Source organism: Equus przewalskii, chromosome 7, assembly GCF_037783145.1.
Source record: "Equus przewalskii isolate Varuska chromosome 7, EquPr2, whole genome shotgun sequence".
Lineage (NCBI taxonomy): Eukaryota > Metazoa > Chordata > Mammalia > Perissodactyla > Equidae > Equus > Equus przewalskii.
Genome location: NC_091837.1, coordinates 33135801 through 33160857, shown reverse-complemented (window position 1 = coordinate 33160857; position 25057 = coordinate 33135801). Strand labels below are relative to the sequence as shown.

Here is a 25057-nt window from a genome sequence, read left to right as displayed (position 1 = left end):
GCATTTGAAAAGAGTGTGTATTCTGTGGTTTTTGGATGGAATGTTCTCTTTCTATATCTACTGCATCCATCTGGTCTAATGGGTCATTTAATACCATTGTTTCCTTATTGATCTTCTGTTTGGATGATCTATCCATTGTTGTAAGTGGAGTATTAAAGTCCCCTACTATTATTGTGTTATTGTCTATTTCTCCTTTTACTTCTGTAAATAATTGTTTTATATATATAGGTGCTCCTATGTTGGGTGCATAGATATTTACAAGTGTAATATTCTCTTGTTGGATTGTTCTGTTTATCATTATGTAGTCCCCTTCTTTGTCTCTTGTTACAGTTTTTATTTTAAAGTCTATTTTGTCGATAGATGTATTGCTACCCCCATTTTCTTTTCTTTGCCGTTTGCATAGAGTATCTTTGTCCATCCCTTCGCTTTCAGGTTGTGAGTGTCTTTGGGTCTGAAGTGTGTCTTTTGTATGCAGCATATATATGGGTCTTGTTTTTTTATCCAGTCAGCCACCCTATGCCTTTGATTGGAGCATTTTGTCCATTTACATTTAAACTAGCTATTGATAAGTATGTACTTATTGCCATTTTCTTAATTTCTTTATGGGTGTTTTAGTAGTTCTTTTTGGTTCCTTCTTCTTCTCTTGCTCTCTTCCCTTGTGGTTTGATAGCTTTCTTTAGTAATATATTTGATTTGTTTTCTTTTACTTATTTGTTTACTTATTACAGGTTTCTGGTTTGTGATTACCATGAGGTTCCTATGTAATGTTCTACGTATAGAGCAATCTATATTGAGTTCATAGTCTCTTTAGCTTGACCTCATTCTAAAAGCTCTACTCTTTTACTCACCTCCTCCCACGTTATGTTTTTCAAATCATATCTAATCTTATTTTGTGTGTGTCTATCCATTACTCTCTTATCATTGAAATAGGTAATTTTAGTACTCTCGTCTTTTACCCTTCATATTATCTTCATAGGTGGTTCATCTGCCACCTTTACTGTATTTTTGCCTTTACTGGTGATTTTATTGCTTTTTTTTTTTTTAAATAATTTTATTATTCCTATTTCTGGTCTTCTCTTTCCCAGTTAAATAAGTTCTTTCCGCATTTCTTGTAGAACTGGTTTCTTGGTGATAAACTCCTTTGATTTTTGCTTGTCTGGGAAGCTCTTTATCTCTCCTTCCATTTTGAATGACAACTTTGCTGGATAGCGTATTCTTGGCTGTAGGTTTTTTCCTTTCTGCACTTTAAATAAGTCCTGCCGCTCTCTTCTAGCCTGTAGGGTTTTGGTTGAGAAGTCTGCTGACAGCCTTATGGGCTTTCCTTTGTTATGTCACTTGTTCCCTTCTCTTGTTGCTTTTAGGATTCTCTCTTTATCTTTAATTTTGGACATTTCAATTGTAATGTGTCTTGGTGTGGGCCTCTTTGGGTTTATCTTGTTTGGTGATCTCTGTGCTTCCTCTGCTTGGATGTCTGTTTCTTTCCTTAGATTAGGAAAGTTTTCCACTATTACTTCTTCAAATAGATTCTCTGTCCCTTTGTCTTTCTCTTCTCCTTCTGGGACACCTATAGTATGAATGTTAGTGCACTTGATGTTGTCCCAGAGTTCCCTTAGACTGTCCTCATTCTTTTTAATTCTTTTTTCTTTGATCTGTTCAGCTTGGGTGATTTCCTCTAGTCTTTTGTCTAGCTCACTGATCCATTCTTCTGTATCATCTACTCTGCTATTGAGTCCCTGTAGTGAATTTTTCATTTCCAGTATTGTATTCTTCATTTCTGATTGGTTCTGTTTTATATTTTCCGATTCTCTGCTGACATTCTCACTGTGTTCATCCAGTCTTCTCCCAATATCAGTGAGCATCCTTATGAGTTTTCTTTGAATTTTTTGTTGGGTAGACTGCTTATTTCTGTTTCATTTAGTTCTTTTTCTGCATTTTTTTTTTCCTGTTCCCTTGCTTGGAATGTATCCCTTTGCCTCCTCATTATGCCTCTTTCTGTGGGCTTATACCTATGTAATAGGTGAGTCAGCTATGTCTCTTGATCTTGGAGAAGTGAGCTTATGTAAGAGATGCCTTTTGTGGCCCAGCAGTGTGCTTCCCTCTCATCACCAGTCCCAATGATCCAAGAGTGACCCCTGCTTGGGCTACCTGTGTCCTTCTGGTGTGGCAGGGTTGCTGTAACTGCAGGTGCCCAGGGAGTCCAGTCTTTGCTCTTTGTAAATCAGGTTTGGGGAGCCCCAGCAGTCTTGGCTACAAGGTCTAATAGCACAGTTCTGTTGCAGTTTTCCTGATAACTGAGTCGGTACCCTGTGTTGCTGGTTGCTAGGCTCAGAGGCTTATGGTTGCTGTAGGCCCCAGGCCTGCAAGGCTGTTGTTAGCCTCTCTCAGGATTGCAGCTGAGTGGGGCTGGCCTGAGGCACAGGAGCACCCAGTTGTTTCAGGCTTTGGAAGGTGGGGCCGACTCCCTTTGTGGCTGTTTGTGAAGCACAAGTCTTCTGCCACTGATAAGCCCCAACTCCCACAGGTTCACGCACACTGTCAACACAGTCCTGGCCCCTGCACACATCCTGACCCCCTGGAGTGGACCCAGTTGCCCCACTGCAGAGGCCCCCACACTCTCCACCATCACTGCCCACAGTTCATCTGCTCCTCACACAAGCCTTACCTCAGAGAGGTGGACATGCTCACCTGCCTCTAGAGGACCAAAGCACCCAGTCTATGCAGGCCCACAAGTTACCTGAGGGTTTGATGTTGGGAGTGGCCACTCACTAGGGCTGGCTGTCTGCCCTGGCTGAACTGGATTAAATCTGCTCTCTAGTGGTGGGGCAGACCCCTGGGCTATCAGGCCAGGGGAAGAACTCCAATGGCACCTGCCAACACCTGTGCCAGCATGCCTGTACTAGGTTACAGTAATGGGTACCACCAATGTCTCCGTCTCTGGAGAGGTCTCACCTCCCACCGAGATGCACCCAGATCCTATCAGGTGAGTCTCTTTTCACCAAAGGACTGTGTAGCTTTCTTTCTGGTGATTTTAGGTTGCCCGCTGAGACAAGTGAATTTGTGCATTTGCCCTTTTAAGAACTGGCTTTATTCTCCTTATGTCAATAGCTTTCCTGGGGGTGTTCCCATTGCAGTTAATAGCCAGCGAAGCCAGACAGTAGCATACTCATCTCAGTTGTGCTCAGTCTGAAGGATGCTTATAGCGGTAACACACCCCTACTAAGGTCCCCACTTCTCCTGGGAAGGCTGCGTACCTTAGGGTGGCTCCTGCCCAGCCAGCAATGAAGTTCTGAGGCTCACAAAGGTGGCTTTTCTCTCTCCAGAAGGAATTTCTGCCTCTTGTGCCTCAGTCAGGACTGTCCCTTGTTGTAGGGGTTCTTCTTATCCAGTTTTCAGTTCTCTCTCCAGGGTAATTTTCCAAGAATAGTTGTATCCTGGTTGTGTTTGTCAAGGAGGTGAGTTCAGAGTCCACCTACACCGCCACCTTGACAAGATATCCTCAGGGTTTTCTGAAAGTAACGTTGGATGATCATTTTTGCCTTCAAAAGGATAAAGAATTAATTTATATAATAACCAATAGTCAAGCCTTAACATGTGGTAGAACTTTGAAGTAACAATTTTAAAGCTCTGAAATATTTTCTTGGAGACCTTGAGGAGTGGTTAAACCACTTGTGCTTTGAACACAGGTGTTAGGTTTAAAGGGATGAGCTCTGGAATCTTGTTGAACATGGTGATTCTGCACGGTGACCTAGCATCTCTCTTCTCTGTGTTCTTGTGCCTGCAGGGAATCTTCACCTCTTCAGCTCTTGATCATTCTCTGCCTCCATGGAAATACAGAGATCTTTTGCTTGAAGTTATCAACCTCCCTCCCGTCTGCATCCATATCTCTGTGTGTCTACAGCTCTTCTTACCTCTTTCTCTATCTTGCCTCAAGAGGAAGACCTGTCCTGCCTTCTTCCCAAGGCTGAAGCTCTGTCAGTTCTTAACCCCTCATGCTCCCTGTCTTCAGATACGGCTCTCCCAGTCCTTCCCGCTCCTTCAGGCATTGAATCCCTTTTCCTCTGTCCACACGTGCCTCTCCGCAGACTGCACCGACTGCTTGAGTGTCCTCACAGCACGGTGGCTGGATTCCCCCAGAGTGGGCACTCGAAGAGAGGGAGCAAGCCAGGTGGAAGTTCTCCAGGCTTGGAAGGCACACAGCATCACGTCAGCCACATTCTCTTTGATAGATGTGAGTCACTGGCCTACCTTCGAGGGGTGTGGAATTCGATTCCACGTCTTGTGGTGAGTAGTTGTGAAAACACCTTCAGGCATGTTTCAAAATCGCCACAGCATTGTTTGGAATGGTGTCCCACATTCGGTGCATGAAGAAAGAGTTCTGTAACTTTACTGATTTTTCAATAGGTAATACAGGCACATGGGACACCATTCAAAGGGGAAGTAAGTCTCCCTTCCCCCATACTCTGGCTACTCACTTGCGCTCCCTGAAGACAGCTGTTATAACCACTGTGTATGTTTTGTTTCAGAGAGGTTCCAGTACTGTGTGAATACAGGAATATGTGCACGTATGTATACATAAACACGTATATACATGTTTGTGTGTGTATGTGTATACAATCACCTGAAGAATGGTTGCATATTTAGGAGGAGAAAGCGTGATGAGGAGATCACAGGGAAAGCGTAAACAGGCCCTGCACAGGAGGGCAGCAGCGCTTCCTCCCTCCGATCGGTGAAGACGCCTGCTCTCTGAGGAGGATGGCAGTTCCCGCATGTGGCTGATCATGACGATGACAAGGGGAGCTGTTTTGAAAAAGCCTGTTCTGTGGCCTCTGCCCTTAGGCTGTGAGCTGGCTGGGTTGGAGTAGGGTCTGGGGGTTTTTATTTTAAATATTTTCGAAGGATAAAATGGACACTCTATGGAAGCACTTGGGTAATATCTTGAAAAATTATACCTGATCCTAATAATATATATATTACATATAATAATAATATACCTGATAAGCTTCTTATCCCACAGTTATAGCAGCCAGTGTATGAAGTGCTATGTATACAGATGGCACAAGATACTTATCAAAGTGAAAACCTTCGAGCCTTCCCAGCGAGGAGAGTGTTAGTGATCTGGAGAATGGAGAGGACGGGGACAGGAAGGGAGATCTCACCATGTGAACCTGCTTATAGTGTTTTTTTTTTAAAGCTTGGCACCTGAGCTAACATCTGTTGCCAATCTTCTTCTCTCTTTTTTTTTTCCTGCTTCTTCTCCCCAAAGCCCCCCAGTACATTGTTGTATATTCTAGTTGTGGGTCCTTCTAGTTGTGGCATGTGGGATGCTGCCTCAGCATGGCCTGATGAGAGGTGCTAGGTCCCTGCCCAGGATCCAAACCAGTGAAACCCTGGGCCGCTGAAGCAGAGCATGGGAAATTAATCACTTGGTCACAGGCCGGCCCCTATATTGTTTTGATCTTTGAACTAGATGAATATGTCACTTATTCAGTGAATGAATACATAGCTAAATGAATGAACAAAACGAAATGCAGTGCAGTGCTCCTGGTCGTTGCCAGGTTTTTGACCCTTGGGACAGGAAGGCTGTGGAGGTGGTAGAAATCCATCGCCTCTCTCTTCCCTTCCCCAGTTCTTGCTGCCCTTGAGAGCTTTATTTGCCTTTTGTTGTAGAACTTCTTTCTGGAATTTGTGAGATAACTGGTCAGCATTTCTAGTTTCTTTGTGTAGGTGACACTTTGTATCACTTTGTATTTTCACAACCATTCCAGTGGGAAGGCAGGAGGAGGCAAAGCCTGTCTGCATGCCTGCCTTCATTCATTCAGTTATTTGTTCATCGAACTTGTTGAACTATTAGCAAAGGCCAGACACTGTCCTAAGTGCTGGGGGTTATGCTGGTGAAAAGCCAGCCTGAGAGGCCTGACTGTGAAGTTTACAACTAGATGGGCCAGCTGACAATCAAGATGCAAAAGAAGTAAACGTTTAGTGATGGACTGCTTTGGATGGTTGTTATGGTCGACAGGGAGGGCCCCCCCTGCCCAGGAGGTGATATCTGAAATGAGGGCTGTGTGGTGAGAAGCAGGAAGCTAGGTGAATCCGGGCAAAGTGTTCCAGGCAGAGGGCACAGCGAGCGTGGAGATGCTGAGGAGTGCGTCGCTTAGCGCTTCCTGGGGACAGCAGATCCACTGTGGCCAGAGTGAGGTGGGCAAGGGGGAACAAGATGGGAGAAGATGAGGTCAGAGAGTTGGAGAGGGCAGACAGTGCAGGGGCTGGTAGGGCACAGCAACAAGTTGGGGTTCATGTAAGAGCACTGGGAAGCCGCCGTGTCCTGAGCAGGGGAGTGACGTGTTCTTAGCCAAGGCCTCTTAGACAGACGTCTGGGAACACCTCCAATTCAACATGTCTACAACTAAACTCGTTCCTCGTCCCCTGAGGTGCACCTCCGCCTGTTGCTTGGTGAAAGACACTGTCCATGTTACCCAAGGTGGAAATTTGACATCGCAGACCCTTTGTTATTGCCCATGTTCTGTTCTGTCGCCAGGTCCTACTTGAATCTGCGTGTTCTGTTTGCGTTCTTCTCTGTTTCTCCATCTTCACTCTTGTGGTTAAGCCGTCATCGTCTCATTCATTGAACCAGTGTTTGCTGACTGCCGTCTATGGGCCAGGCGTTATTCCAGATGCTGGAGACGCAATAATACAGAGCCCTCTTGGAGCTTATAGTCTGTGAAGAGAGACAGGTAAACAAAAGAAAAGTGATGAAATGTGCTAAGTGCCGTGCTACAGAAAGTGCTGTCTGTGGAAGCCTGTGGCAAGTGCCCGTCACTTGGGAGGCACCCTAGGAAAGGACATTTCAGCTGAGACCCTAATGGCAAACAGGAGGTGGGAAGGACACTCCGGGCGGGAGGTGAGAAGAGAGCTAGGTAAGTTTGCAGCATGGTCTGGCGACGGTTCGAGGTTGGCGCGCTGGGTAGGGAGTTAGGTCAGGAAGCACCTTATGAGCCACGTGAGTCTGGACTGTTCTTTAGGACAGTGGGAACCACTGAAGGGTGATAAGCAGGGCAGAGATGAGGTCCTAAGGGCATTTCCTGGCCATATGTGGACAGTGGATTTAGAGGGCAGGAAGATTAGAGTTACAGCCATGATTGGGGCTCATGCAGTAATCTAGGCGGCTACCTGTAGAAAGCACCAGTGAGGGGCTGGCCTGGTGGCAAAACGGTTAAGTTCACGCACTCCACGTTGATGGTCCGGGGTTCGCCGGTTCGGATCCCGAGCACGGACTTATGCACGGCTCATCAGGCCATGCTGTGGCAGGCGTCCCACATATAAAGTAGAGGAAGATGGGCACGGATTTTAGCTCAGGGTCAATCTTCTTTAAAAAAAAAAAAAAGCACCAGTGAGTCCAGTATTTGAATTTCCTGTATTTTATGTCTAAATTAATTCATCAGATCAAATTTGAGTTACGATACGGTAGCAGCCCAGATTTCCCAAATACACTAAAGCAGAATCTTTTTGGAAACTAACTTTTTTTACTATTGGGAATGTCTTTAGAATATGAAAGCTTTATTGAATTGGGTCTGAAATGAATTTCATTTAAATACTGAATTAATTGAAAGCCTTGCTTCTGAATATTTTTCCATAGATTTCATGCTCCTTATGAAGAAATTTCATTTTGCCTTGTGTTTTAGCATTGGCAATAAATACTGATAACAGAAGAGGCAGTGCTGAGGGCACTGACAGTGGGAGGTGTGGGTGATGGCCTAGGTGGGAAACTGTCTGCTTTCTTATGGGAAGGGATGGCGTGGTAGAGACAGGAGACCCGTGGATTAATGGTGCTTCCATTGGGTCCAGGATGGGCTGTGGAAGGGGAGGGGGTACCACTTAGTGGTGAGGACGGCACTCAACCTGCAGTTTACCTCCTTGGTTGTTTGAATTTAGTGAGTTCTTTGGAATTTTAGACATAATCATGGAAGAGCTGATTGGTCTCTTCATTTATATGGCTTATGCATTCGTCTCTCCCACACATGTCCCTTGACATTGTGTGTTACTGCCCTACAAAAAATGTGGATTTTGCAAATGAGGTAAGCGTCAACTCTCCTGGTATCTGAAGGAGAGGTATGATGAGGGATTTATTTTGTAGTTCTCTTGATAAAACTTTTTAATGAACACCTGTGTGCCAGGGGTTGTTTAAGCCGTTTAATCCTCGTGACAGCTCAACCTGTGACCTATGTGGTGGGTGCTGTTACTGTTAGCATGGCACACCCAGGGAGCTCGGCTTGGGGGTGCGTGGCTCGTCCGGCTGGATCTGGCCCAGAGGCTGTCGTGGCAGGGCGGCCGTCGGGGACACTGAGGCAGGAGGCTGAGCGGAGGGCCGCGCAGCTGATTGCTGCCGTGTTCCTGGGGAAATGTGGGATCCAGGGTAGGGCTTTTATTCTGCTCTCACTCTTTACGAGACCACCGGTGCGCACGGAAAACGAAAGAGTAGAGCAATTTTTTAAAAATCCTCTTTCTAATCACATCGCTTTGCGTCTGCGATGAATTTTGAAGACCTTCCTTTAACGAAAACAATAGTTTCGCTTTGTCTCCTAGAAGAAACCAGTTTTAATCTTGATTAATCTTACTTCGAAGTTTATTTTTTGAAAAACATTTTAGTCTTTAGAAGTGGTAGCGTGGGGTATATTTCCTCTTGTGAGTTCTGGGCACGTGTGGGCAGCCGGGAAGCAGTCCCTAACCCACGGCCTGCGCCGGAATGGCTCACTTTCTCCGGGCCTATCCCGGGACTCGCTTGAAGACACTGCGCACAGCGCCCCCTGCCTCATCGAGAGCTGGCCCTCCTCACACCGGGCTGGCTTTCTCGTGTATGGCAGGGATCGCCATAATTTGGGGCAGAGGACCTTTTTTGTTTTGTCAAATCTCCCAGATCTTGTTTGCGTGTAGCGATGTGCAGAGCAGGTGGGGAGGGGCTGGTGCAGAGCTGTGCTGGCTGCGACCCTGCAGCGTGAACGGGCGGGAGCCCCAGCCGGCCGCTGAGCGGAGCGCCTGCCTCCCTCCTTGGACCCGGTGGAGGGCGTGCAGGAGCTGGGTCAAGCCGGAGCATTTGGCCGCCCTTTGGGAAGGTTTGACGAAGGACTGCTCTGCTCGCGTTGTTTCTTGCTGTGCAGGAGGCAAGCTCTGCAATTCCTAGCGTGGATGAAGTGCAGAGACGAGAATGTGGGAACTGGATAGCTTCTCAGAATCTGCAGTCACATCTACACGTGCAGCCTCAGTATTTTTCTTGGAGATTTTTTTTTTTTGAGGAAGATTGGCCCTGAGCTGACGTCTGTTGCCAATCCTCCTCCCTTCCTTTTTTTTTTCTCCCTAAGCCCCAGTACGTAGTTATATATCCTAGTTGTAAGTCATTCTAGTTCTTCTATGGGGGACACCGCCTCAGCATGGCTTGATGAGGGGTGCATAGGTGGGCGCCCAGGGGAACAGGGGGCCAAAGCCAATGGCTGCAAAGTTAACAACTCAGCCACAGGCGGGCCCCTTGGAGACTTTTTTCCCCCAGAATATTGTGGGTGGAGGGCCCCATGTTAAAATATTAGCATAAAATGTAATCAAATGTATATGATTTTTCCGTCATTCTCAATTTTAGATGATTTCCTAAAAGGAAAACTAGTGCATATCTAAATGTGTTTTGCAGCATTAAAGCACTTAACGAGCGTTCGTTGTCATCTTATGTAAGGGGGATAATGAATTTAGAACTTTCTTCTCATTATCTGCAAAATGTAATTATAGTGGGTTAAATTAAATTCTTGGGGGAAAAGGTGTTTTAAGTGAAAGAATTGAAGTCAGTTTTGTTCCTTTTTTTTTTTTTAAGAAAAATGATCACAAACAAAAGATTGAAGCAACTTATCTATTTCCAGAAAGTATATATCCGTCCATTGGATTAGAACTAGGGTGATCATATAATTTAATACACAAGCAGAGCACTGGAAGGTGAAAGAGGAGCTGACTGGAGGAGAAATAGTGGGTCAGCAGGTATAAACTGGACTATCCTGTGCAAACCAGGGGCTTTGATCACCCTTAATGTGAGAATCCTTTCTAAAGAATGACTATTGAAGGAAAATAAGGGGCTTGCCAGATGGTGCAGCGGTTGGGTTCACATGTTCTGCTTCTCGATGGCCCGGGGTTCGAGGGTTTGGATCCTGGGTGCGGACATGGCACCGCATGGCATGCCATGCTGTGGTAGGCGTCTCACATGTAGGATAGAGGAAGATGGGCATGGATGTTAGCTCAGGGCCAGCCTTCCTCAGCAAAAAGAGGATTGGCAGTGGTTAGCTCTTCCTCAAAAAAAAAAAAGGAAAACAAAATAGAGAATTGCAAGTATTTATTTAATATTGAAGAGGATTATTGTTGGTTCTGGGATTTGATTTTACCCTACTTACAGACTAATAAGTCAGCCTGTTACTGTTTTGCGGATGTGGACAGAAGACATGAGACTTCTGGCTCAGAGTCAAAGGACTTTATCATTTTGACCCAGCAAGCAGCATGCGCATCAGCATGTTTATGTTGGTTTCCGTTGCTCCTCAAACCCCACAGGGGCAACGTGGTTCGGCCCAGATGGAGGCTGTGTACAGAGTGTGTTTACATTGCTGCTGAATCACGCACTGAGGGGCAGCCACCATGTTTACAGCAAGCAGTAAGTAAACCTAGTCTTTGCTGGAGGTTGGCAGGGGAAGGAGGTGGAGAAAGGGGCAGAGAGGTTAACTCATCTGTCGGGGTTACCAGCTGCATAAACAACCCTAAGAACTGGCCTCAGTGCAAGGGCAGTCAGGGCCTTGCAGTCTTTGCACAGGTGGTAAGATGTGCAGGAGTGCAACAAGGCCCCGGAGAACTGTCTCCCCCAACAGTTCTGTTATAAAATGTATTGTCTTGTGGTTTTAGGCTTCTGTTTATTGCATCAAAGTAGAAGTGAAGAAACACTACTGAGGAGAGGCTCATGGAATTCAGAAGGGCTTCTTCTTTTTTCTTTTTTTTGCTGAGGAAGCTTGGCCCTGAGCTGAGATGTGTGCCAATCCTCCTCTATTTTGGATGTGGGATGCCTCCACAACAGGGGCACTGATGCATGGTGTAGGTCCTCGCCCAGGAGCTGAACCTGTGAACCCTGGGCTGGCAAACCGGAGTGCACCACACTTAACCACTAGGCCACCGGGGCTGGCCCAGAAGGATTTCTTTATGGACATATTGATAAGTTTCAGGGAAACGGAGACAGGCATTTTTAAAAGAGATTTCCTTATAGTATTCTAAAAACAAACATAAGATTTAGAGATGAACTTGTGAGGCTTTCTCTTTCAGGGTAGGTTGGCATCTATTTTCTTAACATCATTTAAGTGATGTATTCATTGTAGCTAAATTACGAAAGTGACCTAAGTACCCTAACTGTTACTAAGCACAGTCTATCAGCCCAGTGACTCGTGGGCTGGCCCATTCTGGCCCTCGCTGTCACTCAGCACAGGCTATCAGTGCAGTGGCTTCTGGAGGTGCCAGTCTGGCCCTCGCTGTCACTCAGCACAGTGTATCAGTGCAGTGACTCGGGGACTGGCCCAGTCTGGCCCTCGCTGTCACTCAGTACACTCTATCAGTGCAGTGACTCAGGGACTGGGCCGGTCTGGCCCTCTCTGTCACTCAGCACAGGCTATCAGTGCAGTGACTCGGGGACTGGGCCAGTCTGGCCCTCGCTGTCACTCAGCACAGGCTATCAGTGCAGTGACTCGGGGACTGGCCCAGTCTGGCCCTCGCTGTCACTCAGCACAGGCTATCAATGCAGTGACTCAGGGACTGGCCCAGTCTGGCCCTTGCTGTCACTCAGCACACTCTGTCAGTGCAGTGACTCGGGGACTGGCCCAGTCTGGCCCTCGCTGTCACTCAGCACAGGCTATCAGTGCAGTGACTCGGGGACTGGCCCAGTCTGGCCCTCGCTGTCACTCAGCACAGGCTATCAGTGCAGTGACTCGGGGACTGGCCCAGTCTGGCCCTCGCCGTCACTCAGCACAGGCTATCAGTGCAGTGACTCGGGGACTGGGCCAGTCTGGCCCTCGCTGTCACTCAGCACAGTGTATCAGTGCAGTGACTCGGGGACTGGGCCAGTCTGGCCCTTGCTGTCACTCAGCACACTCTATCAGTGCAGTGACTCAGGGACTGGGCCGGTCTGGCCCTCGCTGTCACTCAGCACAGTCTATCAGTGCAGTGGCTTCTGGAGGTGCCAGTCCGGCCCTCGCTGTCACTCAGCACAGTGTATCAGTGCAGTGACTCGGGGACTGGCCCAGTCTGGCCCTCGCTGTCACTCAGCACAGGCTATCAGTGCAGTGACTCGGGGACTGGGCCAGTCTGGCCCTCGCTGTCACTCAGCACAGTGTATCAGTGCAGTGACTTGGGGACTGGCCCAGTCTGGCCCTTGCTGTCACTCAGCACACTCTATCAGTGCAGCGACTCAGGGACTGGGCCGGTCTGGCCCTCGCTGTCACTCAGCACAGTCTATCAGTGCAGTGGCTTCTGGAGGTGCCAGTCCGGCCCTCGCTGTCACTCAGCACAGTGTATCAGTGCAGTGACTCTGGGACTGGCCCAGTCTGGCCCTCACTGTCACTCAGCACAGGCTATCAGCACAGTGACTCGGGGACTGGCCCAGTCTGGCCCTTGCTGTCACTCAGCACAGTGTATCAGTGCAGTGACTCGGGGACTGGCCCAGTCTGGCCCTTGCTGTCACTCAGCACACTCTGTCAGTGCAGTGACTCGGGGACTGGCCCAGTCTGGCCCTCGCTGTCACTCAGCACAGGCTATCAGTGCAGTGACTCGGGGACTGGCCCAGTCTGGCCCTCGCTGTCACTCAGCACAGGCTATCAGTGCAGTGACTCGGGGACTGGCCCAGTCTGGCCCTCGCCGTCACTCAGCACAGGCTATCAGTGCAGTGACTTGGGGACTGGGCCAGTCTGGCCCTCGCCGTCACTCAGCACAGTGTGTCAGTCCAGTAGCTTGTGGAGGGGCCAGTCTGGCCCTCACTGTCGCTCAGCACAGTGTGTCAGTGCAGTGATCGTGGACTCGACCAGTTTGGGAAGAGAGAATCTGTTGCAGTAGGGGTTTTTGTGCAATTTCAGAGGATTACTTGCCAGGCAGGGTTCCTCTCCTTAGCATTGCGGAGTGTTGTAGGCATGCATTTTCTGGATGGGCCCCTCTTTGCCAACCGAGGGCCCCGTGCCCTGCAGTCTGAGCCCCCTCACATCTTCTTGTGGTTCTCTCCTCACGGTCTGACTCACAAGGCAGCCAGCGTGCTTCTCTTCCTCGCTCATCAAGATGTACCTCCACGTACGTTTCCAGACCCTGGTCGGATCTTCTGGTAAGTGCTGGGATAGTCTATGCTGTAGTTCGACAGCTGACCGGATGGTGCGAGCCAGGGGTTGGCACTCTGTGGCTTAGTGGCCACATCCACCTCACTGCCTGTGTTTGTCCCTCTTTTTGTTGGAACACCCCCTGCCCATTTGTTTATGTGTTGTCTCGGGCTCCTTTCACACTACCACAGCAGAGTTAAGTAGCTGCAACCAAGACTGTAAGGCCCTCAGAGGCTGAATATTTGCCGTCCGGCCTCTTAACGACACAGTTTGCCAACACCTGGTCCAAGTTAATAAATCTACTAGAGGCTGCAGTCCTTCATGTGTCTGGGTCTTGCTCTTGTGTGCCCCCCATAATGCTGTGTGTATAGAAAGTGCTATATTTATATTGGATAAATAAAGAATGATAAACATTTTTGTGCTGATGAGATGTTAAGCAAAGAGGCAGGGTCCACAGTCACATATCTTAAGGGTGCATTTTTTTGGGGCAGTGCTAGGCCTGTGGGGGAGGTTTCATCAGAGAAACCATCATCTACCTCCCTTTCTCACTCCCCCGTCTCTTCTTTCCAGTACCACAGCCCCTTTGCGTCATTTGGAAATTTAACTTACGTGACTTCATCTCGTTTGGGCAATAGTGGGTGTGATTCTGCCCTTAGGGAGCCTGAGGTGGGAGACAGAAATCTCTGCTCTCCACGTGCTTCTCTTGGGCCTCCCAGCCTCCCACACCGTGCCGAACGCCTCGTGTGGTTTTCCTGCAGCAGCCCCTAAACACAGGCCCACTGTTTCATCTGGCCTTCAACCAAAGAAGCAGCGGCGTCCCCCTTTGCTGGAAGAAAGACTGGATGTGTTGGCTCATTTGGAGGCAGCTTCTCATTGCCCAAGTCTCCTTTTGACTGTATGCAGGTTTCCTCTGCGTGAGGACGTTGACCCTAACTTTCCTGTAGCGTGTGAACCCAGTGAGTTGATGACTCTCGAAGCCGGCGTTTGTTCACGTGTGCTCTCCACCAGGCACCGTCCTGAGCACCACAGTTGGCTGCAGAGTAAGAAAGTGGGACAGCATAAAGACCTGACCTTAGTGCTTTCCTTCTCCCTGCGTCCAGTCGTGAGCCAGGCCCTTTTTTTCTCTGGAACGGGCTTGGCTACTTTCTCTCCTCTCCAGCCTCACCTCTTGTCACTGGACACCTGGGCTCTGGTGGCAAATCCAGCCCAGCTCTGGGAGACTCTGACTCTCGGTCTCGCCCTGTGAGTATCACCCCAAATCTATCATGTATTCCCATTTCCAGCCTAATCCAGCCATAGTTCCTCTGCTTGGCTTTCAAAGCCCCATGAAGCCTTCCTAGACAACGTTATTTCCCATAATACATTGCCTCCTGTGTGTCGGAGCCTTTTTTTGCATTTGAGCCACTGCTTGTGTGATTTCCCTTGTCTGGGATGAGTCTGTCTAAATACCCTTCATTCCTCTACTTTAGGGTGTCTTAACCTCAGCACTTTTGACTTTCTTTTTTCCTGGGAAAGATTGACCCTGCGCTGACAACTGTTGCCAGTCTTCCTCTCTCTTTCTTTCCCCCTCAAAGCCCCAGGACATAGTTATGTGTTCTAGTTGTGGGTCCTTCTAGTTCTACATGAGCTGCTGCCACAGCCTGGCTGTTGACAGACAGGTGGTGTGATTCCACCACCAGGAAGCGAACCCGGGCCGCCGACGCGGTGAGTGCCGAACTTTAACCACTAGGCATCAGGGCTGGCTCACTTTTGACATTTTTGTGTTAGATAATTCTTTGTTGTGGGGGGTTGCCCCATGCTTTGTAAGACATTTAGCGGAATTCCTGGCCTCGACCCACTAGATGCCAGTAGCACCCCCCTGCCAAGTCCCCTGGAGGGCAGAATTGTCCCTGTTGACTACTTCTGCCCTTGCCAGGCTGTAGCTTTACTCCTCCACGTTGACTCCAGCTCTCACTCCCCTTATTTTCCTTGGCTTGTCCATACCATGCAGTGGACTTTTAATTAGACACTTTTGTTTGCCAGTTGTTTTAAGTGGATTAATCCTGTTTCCATAATTGTGTTATAAGTTCCTAAAGTCAGGGCTTAGAAGGGTTCTTGGTGGGTAGCAATCACACAATAAACAGCTATTTAGCTATTGTTGTTGTTATTATTTTTTGAGGAAGATTAGCCCTGAGCTAACATGTGCTACCAATCCTCCTTTTTTTGCTGAGGAAGCCTGGCCCTGAGCTAACATCCGTGCCCATCTTCCTCTATTTTATACATGGGACGCCTACGACAGCATGGCGTGCCAAGCGGTGCCATGTCCGCACCCGGGATCTCAACCAGCCAACCCTGGGCCACCAAAGCAGAACATGCACACTTTAACTGCTGCGCCACCGGGCTGGCCCCGGACTTTACAAGTTTTTCTTGGTCTGTGGGCATTGTTTTCATTATCTGAAATGTGAGATCTGATAATTCAAACCATTGTTGCTGCCTTATCTTTGTAAGAGAAGTCCGAACAATGTTTTTGTTTAGATGGCTAAAATGTCTGTTTTCAAATAGGAAGGTGAGAGTAGGAGAAATCCTCCATTTCCTTTCTTCTTCTGAGGAAGCAGACAGATTAATTTAGAGCCAGTCTGAGTTAGCCTAAGCAGTTGTCACCGTGTGCATTTATGATTAACCTACTTATCTTTGTTTTTGACTTTATGACTTAGATCTTTATTTCACAGAGCTAAAAGGAAAATTACAGCTCCTTAGACATTCCATTGGACAGGGAACTTCTTTGAAATCTCTGTCTGTCTGCCTTTTTCTCTCTGTCTCTATTTTTTTGCCTGTATAAAACATCATGTTTATACATTTTGTAATCTTTATAAACTTTTTGTCTGTAAGGAAGCCTGTCTATTGCATAATACATATTGCTATGTACTTTGTCATGATGTAATCATCTCAAACTTTGGTAGATGTTTTTGGCGATGCTGACTGTAATTGCATTGATTGTAAGTATAAATCTTCAAGCTTCAGTTTTAAAGGATATATAAACAGAACAGCAGCGTGAATTAACGTTATATTTAGAGAACTTACATTATACTTATGATTTTTCTCACCATAGCTTACTTTAAAAAAGCAACAGCCGTCCGCACACTTGGTTCCTGGTCTTTTTTATTAGTGTGGAAGTCACTAGTGCCTGTCATGTAGCTCTTTTGAAACATGCCTTAAATTTTGTTTATAACTATAAGCCATCAACCTGTACTGCTGAAATGTTAAAGACTTAGCTACTGAAGTCTGAGATTGCGGTTATGAAGTTATTAGGTGAGGTATAGGAAGTGTATGTGATAGATAAAATTTTTAGTGTTATAATTAATCCTAATTAATTTAAATATCATTGGCTGACCAGAAATATATTCTTTTGATTATATTTGAAAATATATTCTTTTGATTACACTTCTGTGTAAATTTATGGGGTAATTTAGTTTTTCAGTTTTGAAGTTTAGCAGCTCACTGAATCATGAAGAGTTTGGTAAAAAGAAACGTTTCCAGTGACTCTTGTCTTCCACTTAGGAAGCGGTGCTGAAGCTTTTACGTTTGAATCGGGCCTCTCTGCCCCCTGTAAAAATAAAGATTTAATTAGTGTATTTTAAGACGGAAGTTCTTAAACTTTCTGGTCTCAGGACCCTATTATACACTCAAAAATTCCTGAAGACCCCAAAAGTGCTTTTATTATTATGTGTGTTTTATGTATCAATATTTATTGCATTAGAATGAAAAAAATTAAAACTTGTTATTTAAAAATAACAAACTTGTTAACAAATAATATTTTTATGAAAAATAACTATTTTCTAAAACAAAAACATTTAGCGGCATTGTTTTACGTTTTGCAAATATCTTTGAGTGTCTGGCTTGATAGAAGATAGCTGAATTCGCACATCTGCTTCCGCCTTCAGTCCGTTGTGACATGTTGCGCTGGTTGAAGTATATGAAGAAAATACACCTGTGCACAGATGACAAGGGTGGAAAAGAGGAGCCCCCGAAAGTGTCACGGAGACCCCCAAGCACCCTCAGACTACACTTTGAGAACCCCTGCTTTAAGATGTTGCTGTAACGTTTCAAAGGTTTCCTTTTTTTCTTCCTTCTTTCTTCAGACGTTAGAGGCTCAGGGAGTGTGGCGACAGTGAGAAGTCGTCTAAACTTCCTGGAGTGAGCTTTACTGCTGTTAGTAGTCACGGGATTAAACACGTTCAGCTTTTGAAACTCGGTGTCTGTATTTTGCGGTATGACTCAGTGCAGCATAGCGGTTAGGTGAATGTGGGAACGCCAGATTGAGACGGCCTGCATTCACAACTAGGCTTCTCCACTCACTGGCTTTGTGACCTTGGGCAAGTTTCTTAATCTCTCTAAGTCTCAATGTGTTCATCTGTAGTATGGGAATAGTAAGGGCACTGCTTCCTAGAATTATGGTGAGGCCTTAGTGAGATAATTTATGTAAAGTATTTGATGGCCTGGCATAGAGGAAGCATCCAGCAAGTTAGCTGTTACTATTTTTCGTTTCTATTTTTTTTTTTTTTGGTGAGGAAGATTGTCCCTGAGCTAACATCTGTGCCAATTTTCCTCTATTTTATATGTGGGATACCACCACAGCATGGCTTGATGAGCAGTGTGTAGGTCTGTGCCCAGGATCCAAACCCACAAACCTCAGGCTGCCAAAGCGGAGGGCAGGAACTTCACCACCACACCACTGGGCTGGCCCAAGATGTTACTATTTTTATTGTTACATCTGGGTTTTTAAAAGTGGCTGAATGGTTATGCTAGGTAGTAACCACCATTTTCTTTATTTTTGTAAGTTCACATGAGACTTTCAGTTTCTTTGGAATGATGTACTCAATTGAGTGTACTTGTCCTGATGTTGACTTTCTTACAATTGCAGTGTGGAGGTAGTCTGAGAAGATGGGGGGTTCCTGGAGGTACACGGAGTGCTGCTGCGCGGCCTGGGTGTGAGTGTGGGTGCAGGGACTGAGTGCGCAGGGCCTGCTTTGGACCTTATGTTCCTGGTTTTCCCTGTGAGACTGTTTAAGGAAAGGTTTGGAGGGTTAAACACAGTATTAAGTTCACTAGCTGTTAACTGCCACAGTTTACCAACTGAAAAGCAGAGAGTTGAATGTATTTGGTGATTTTTCTCTGATTTATTTTTTCCACTAGGGGTAAAATAGCTGTGTGTAGCATTTGGCTATGTCCCTGGTATTTGTTCTATTATCTCTGTAAGAAGACAGCGTCTTCATTTTCACAGGAATCATGGAAAAGTGTTTTAGAACAGAGGTTATTCTGCTGTGGTTCACAGTAGACAAACGCTTTCATTGGGCTTCAGTGTATAAAACACACACACCCACTTTCCCCACCTGCCTCCTGTCCCAAAAAGCAGACTAACTTGGCAATTGTGATTTAACATTTTTAATAAAAAATTGCATTTGTTTCCCTGGATATTATATTGCTTTTCCTTTCCCATTACTTTCCAAGACCATGCACAGACAGTTTGTCAGTAAATTTTGTTCAGAAATTGAGACTAAGGTGTTAGAGGTCGCAATTGTGAAATGAATGAGAGCAATCTCAGCTAAATTGGAGCGGGAAGGCCTGTAGGGGCGCTCTCACCCCCGTCACACGTGGCCAGGTGCTGCCCACGGAGCCGAGGACGCTGCTCCGCGGAAGCACCGCGGCTTTACTGCTGAAGGAAGGTTCCTCCCACCTGCGGCGGCCCAGCCAGGGAGGCGCATCGGGGCGACCTGCTCCTCCAGGGCCTCCTGCCGCCAGCCCCTCCCGCTCCCCTGTCTCTGCCAAAGCAGCTCCCTGCTTTGCTCTCTGGATTTGCTTCTGGTTCCCGTAGCATGGACGTTCCAAATTGCAGTTCTTTTGGCTGTTCTCAAGCTTGTTTTGAGGGTGAAATAACTGGCGAATTTGCTTTATAGGTTGACACAAGGTGGGGAAAGTGGTGTATTGAAAAAGCACATATTTTAAAGTCAGAGATACTTGGGTTCAAATCCTGGCGGTATTGTTTATTGGTGGTGTGATCTGGCGAAAGAGACTGAATTTCTCTGATCCTCCTTTTTAAAATAGTTCCAATGATACTTCCCAGGGGTGCTGCGGAGTCTGTAGATCATATTGACGAAGCGCCGCCGGGCTTGGGCGAGAGTCCCCCACCAGAACCGCATCAGCGGCAGATCTTGCAGCAGAGAGGGCGCTGGTACAGGAGGAGAGAAAGGTGCCTAGCGGGCGGGAGGGAGCAGTCTCTGGGAGGCCTCGCAGCGCAGGCTTGGCACCCGTCACACGGTTTATTTTCTAGTACTTAGGCCCTTTGGCTGCTTGAAACAGACCCAACTAGAGTAGCCGAAGCGGCCAGGGGCTCTGTGCTGAGAGGCTCCCGCGGTGTCCGCGGAATCCGGGAACAGGACCCAGGACTGGCACGCAGAGGAGGACTCTGCTTCCGAGTCTTGTTGCATAGCTCCCTCCTTCTCCTTTCTCACTGCAGCCTGCTGTGCTCCATTTCCACAGATGAAAATAGGTCTTGCCAACAAGGCCCAGTCTGCATGTTGCATTCCTGCTACCCAGAAAGATTAATCTGATCTGCCTTAGTTCCAGTTAGAGATTTTTGGGAAGGAATCTGACTTGTCTAGCTTGGGTCTGGAAGCCACCCCTGGACCTAACAGTTGTTGCCAGGGGCTAAGATCATGTGGTCACACCCGAGCAGCTCCAGGTGTAGAAATATGGATGGTGAGGGTAGGGAAGATGGGGCAGTTCCTCAAAAGGGAATGCTGGGAGGAGAGTCTGGCAGACTGTCGTTACAATTTATGCTGGAAAGAGGACTGCATTTAGTGTGAGATCTGTGTTTGAGTCTTGGCTCTGCTGTTTTGAGTTACAGTGGCCCTGAGCATTTCTCTTAATAGCGATGTGAATCTCAGTGTCCTCATTGATGTCATATGCTTATTAACATATTGCAGGACATGGTTAAAAGATCAATAAGGGTTGTTGCTATTGCTGCTGCTGCTGTTTTTATGACTACTGGTGTTGTTATCATCATCTTCATTATCCCGTCGACCCACCCAGTGTCACTTTGGAGAGCATCAAATCAGCTAATGTATATGAAAGCAGATTAACCACACACACATATACACATTAAGGTATTATTATTTAATCACTATCTTGTAGTCTAATGTGATTCTTTTTACTCAGTCTTGGGTTTCTCAGTTTACTTCTTTATAACATTACAGTCATAAATCTTTCAGAATTTATTAGCTTCTGTAAAGTTTTTGAATTTTGATGTATAAGATCCTAGAAAAATGACAATCTCTGGAGGAGTGACTGAGTTAATCTCCTGTCTCCTCTGGCTTTCTTAACATTCTCCCTAGAGAGTTCTCTTTCTATATGAAGTATTATATTTATGAGACATAGAATTACCTTTTGCTTGCCAACTTGTTATTGGTATGTCACGTGGTAGCTCTGAATTATCAACTCATACTTAAGTAATTACGAAACGCAAAGAGGAGAAAAGGAAAGTCCATGATTCCCAGTTCCTACTCCCCTTTAAGTTGTTGTGTCGCTGCCTTCTGTTTGCCACACACGTGGACGCGCATGGAGAGCGGGATGCGAGAAGGCCAGTCTGTGACCGGACACTAAATGTGTCCAGCACCCTCAAGCTGTCTTCCTTAGAAGCATCTGCCTTGGTCATCCGGTGCCTCCACACAGTGTGGGAGGCTCATTCTCTCCTACTCTCTGGAATGTTCTCTGAGATTAAAATTGATTCATTCTAAGATTCCCCTCAGAATTCCCTAGGACAAACAATTTATTTAGAATGCTTTGTAAATACAATTTAAAGAAATCTATGTCATGGTGTAACCCTCTCCTTTTGAAGGGTTATTTATGTACAAATGAAAAAAAATGTTTAGCGAAAAAGTATTGTATTTAGAAAATTATTTGCTCAGGAATATAAGGAGTTGCTTGAGGTTATGATGTATCATTAAATGTTGACCTGAGAATTACAGAAACTACAGGTTTATATTTTAAAACAATTTCAGAATGTCTTAAATAACTGATTAAAGAAGCTTCTTATGTTGTAGGACTGGGCTGTGAAGCCAGCTGGCAGAAAATGGAAATGTTAGATTTTAATCAGTAAATACAGAAACACCAAAATGCTTTACTTTGCAAGGCATTTTCATAACCTGAAATGCTGCCAGGACTGTCAACTTGAATATTTAACAGCCTAGAAATGAAAGTTGCTATTTAGCTCATTCAGTTCAATATCATTCTGCCTCTTGTGCTTTTGTACAAAGGCTCTCCTAGCAGAAATCACCAGGAGCGCACTGCAGTGTGCCCCTCTCTCCTCCGGTCGCCTGACTTCCCTAAGGACTGTCCTCTGATCTGCTTTCTGTGGAGAAGGGTCAGTCGGAGGATTTGAAAAGTGAGTTTGGTGGGTATAGAAACTGAGTTTAAACTACGCAAGGCTTTTTGGAGCTCAAGCAGGTAAGCCCTTCTGAGATCTTGGATTTGCCTTGAAGACCGCAGGCAGATGGGTGGGGAAACGAAGTCGCTGCCTGATGGAACCTGTGGTCACCGTCTTATCCATGAGACCTTGACTTTTGCTATAGCTTTCTTCCTGTTTGGGTAAATCTTTTGATACCATGCTCTAGAACTTTGCTGGTTTTCGAGGAATCTGCTTTGGAAATATGGTAGTATTTTAATGTCTTACCTTTTTAAAGGGGATTCTTACCTTGGCAGTGGGGTGGGGTGCAGGAACCAGTGGAGTGGCGGGGGTGTGGAGTGTTCTTGCCCAGAGCCTGCCGGCAGCAAGCTATGTGACCTTGTCTCTGATTTGTTTGGGCTTCAGTTTCTCTTTCTGTAAAGTGAGAACGTTGGATTGATTTGGATCCGTACTTCATAAACTGTGTTTCCATCAAACACAAATTTATTTAATAGGCGCTCTGGGGAAAAAAATCTATTTTCAACTAAGGTTAGAAATAAATTCGGATGAAAATTAAAACGTTTCTTTCAATTGCAGCCCTCCCTACTTTTACTGTGTTAACACTCATCGAGAGGAGCACTTTAGTATTCGGCGTTTCTCAGCCTGGTGTGGTCATGAGGTAGGCGGGCTAACTGGGGGCCTTTGGGGACTTCACTTTCCATACTGGTTAGATAACCTTGGGCAAGTTACTTACACTCAGTTTCCCCGTCTGTATAAAAGAGGGATCCTGAAGATTCTATAATGTCTCTAAAACATTTTGTAAAATTCTTTACAATTAGTAAGCGCTCAATAAATGTTAGTAAGTCTTAGAGATAACAGATTATGGTCGATTTATATCTCACTTGATTCTTCCATTTTTCTCTGACAGTGGTAGATAAAGAATCATTTCCATTTTGTAGAAAACAAGAAGAAAACTCAGAGTTGAGCGTCCTGTGGAGAGGACAGCGTTGAGCAGCTGGGGAGCACTGAGCGCGGGCGGAGCGGCGCGGCAGGTGCGGCGCTGGCCCCTCGGCGGCCGCGCGCTTGTCGGTCCCACGGTCCCACGGCCTCAGGGCGCGCACGCCTCAGAGCATCCGCAGCTGCGGACCTGGTTTCCCACAAGTGACCGGGGCGGAAGGTTAAAGACAGTTCAAAACAGGGTCACAGAAGTGTCCATTAGACCTAGAAAAGGTCTTAAAGATCATCTTCTAGGGTAGTCTGCCGCGTTTATTTTACAAATGGGGCCATAAACTCCAGAGCAGGGAAATACCTGGCGTAAAGCTGCATAATTTTAGTGAGGTTAGTTCTCTCCCTCGATGGGGCTGAGACTGTGGAAGAGGGCAAACGCCTTGCGTGAAGCGTGCGCTGCTCTGTCTTTATCTGTCCACGGTTCACTCGAGGAGATCTTTTAGTGGCTATGGTTTTGTGTCCGTGTGAGCTGCAAGAGAACAGTGAGCTATTGTGTTCTGATCTCGCAGGCACTAGACAAAGGCAGCGTGGTAATGGACGCATGTGCTAGCGAGTCCATTTTGATGGTTGGATCGTAATTTATGCATCTTACGTAATCCCTAATGCTTGGGCAACGATTTATCCATCAGGTGACCAGGAAATCCTGCTGTTCTCTGTCCTTTAGGTGTGTGGTTTGACTTTCTCTAATGATTTTTCAGAAGATCTGACTGTGATAATTGGAGCCCAGGAGTTGAAGGGAGTTGTCACAATTGCGTCTGTGTATGGAGCATTTTGATACGGGCGGTTTAACATCAGGCAGCCGGCAGGTGCAGGGACTCCTGCATCCATATTAAGAGGAAGAGCAAGCTCTTTTTCTCCTCAAATCTTCACTACCTGGAATTAGAATAGTTCGTTGGTTGAGGGTGGTGGGGGAAGAGATACCACAGTTAAAGGAGCTGCAGAATGGAAAGAAGGTACTAATTATCTCACTGTTCAGTAGTTTTTGTTTAGTGCTTTTACATATTGTGAAATTTTCTTTTATAAAGTTCCACTCAGTACAGACTTAGGAATTTCACATAGTGTTCCAAGGTTTGATAAGAAAGTAACAAAATATAAGGTAGTGTTACATACTGCAGTCTTTCTACTTAAGATAAATGGGATTTTTAATTACATTTTTTGGGGGATAGACTTAAGCAAGCTAAAATGAAGTTTCAAAGTGGGAACTAATTTGCTAAGGTATCAGTGCTTTGAATGAAGTACAGCAAAGTCAGATATGTTTAGCTGGATCTAGAAAATCAGAAAAGATAGCCGTAGATGAGGATGTGCACACGGATATTTAAGTTGTAGTGCCTGTAGGGTTTGGAAGAATGCTGGTCTGTATTATGCTGATTCCCATCTCCTCTCTGAGGTTGGCCCCAGGCTTCCTCGTGAGCGGGAGCAGTGACCTCTGCTTCCCCAAGGCCTTGTCTGGAGTGTTAATGTCATCTTGCACCAGGCCATGTGCAAACACAGAGCTAATTTGGATTTAAAATGTGTAGAGAGAGAAAGTCCAGATGATTTTCGTGGGTTTCATTAGTAACTAGAAGGAGAGGTTGGGGTAGAAGGCAGGAGGGTGGAAAGAATGGAGGTTCAGGCCTTTGAAGGCTGTGAGCAATGGAGGAGCCTGGAGATCCCGGGCCGCTGCTACCTCCTGCCGCCTTTGATTGTGGGCCCACAGAAATGGGAGCTGCCAGCCCTGGGGGCGGGGGTTGGGGGGGAGGTGTGTGAATCAGACAAACGCTGGTGAATTATCATTTTGCATATGCAGAGTACCAGAGTGAGCTCTCACTACTGTGACCTTCGTAAATTTGAATCAAGGAAAATAATTTAAATTAGGATAAGATGGGGATGATAAGGTTTATCTTTACCTAGCTCACTGTTTAGTTGTAAATGATGTAAGTTAATGGAGTTTCAATATCGCAGGAGGTTGACGTGCATACAGTTGATAGATTTTTAAGTCATTGAGGTTGATTTATTGAAGCCAGCCCTATGTTCTTGGATGTAATCAAATCCTAATTCTTTAGAACTATGCCATTTCCCGTTTATGTTCAGATGGTGTTTCTGGCCGGTGGTTCCTTCCCGCAGGCGAGCTTCTTCACAGCAGCCGCGTGTTTCCCTTGGGGCCCTCAGGGACTCTGTAGACAGAATGGGAAGAGATCAGGTACTATCCTGCACTTTGGCATCCAGGCTTAAAGAAAACCCCCCACAAATATCCTTGCCCTCTCCTCATGCTATTGAAAACATTTTAGTGAATAAA

General features: G+C 46.3%; 1 long non-coding RNA gene across 2 annotated transcripts in view; it reads left to right on the top strand.

The window, feature by feature from the left end:
• Positions 1–3500: 3500 nt before the first annotated feature.
• LOC139084791 (uncharacterized) overlaps positions 3501–25057 on the top strand; it is a 69381-nt gene continuing 47824 nt past the window's right edge. The window contains exons 1-4 of one of the 2 annotated variants that reach the window (XR_011542544.1): positions 3501–4281; positions 4524–10672; positions 13287–13363; positions 13926–24961. This is a non-coding gene — a long non-coding RNA (uncharacterized lncRNA). Of the gene's footprint in view, positions 4282–4523; positions 10673–13286; positions 24962–25057 lie in introns of both variants that reach the window. The other variant, XR_011542543.1, reaches the window with a different exon arrangement.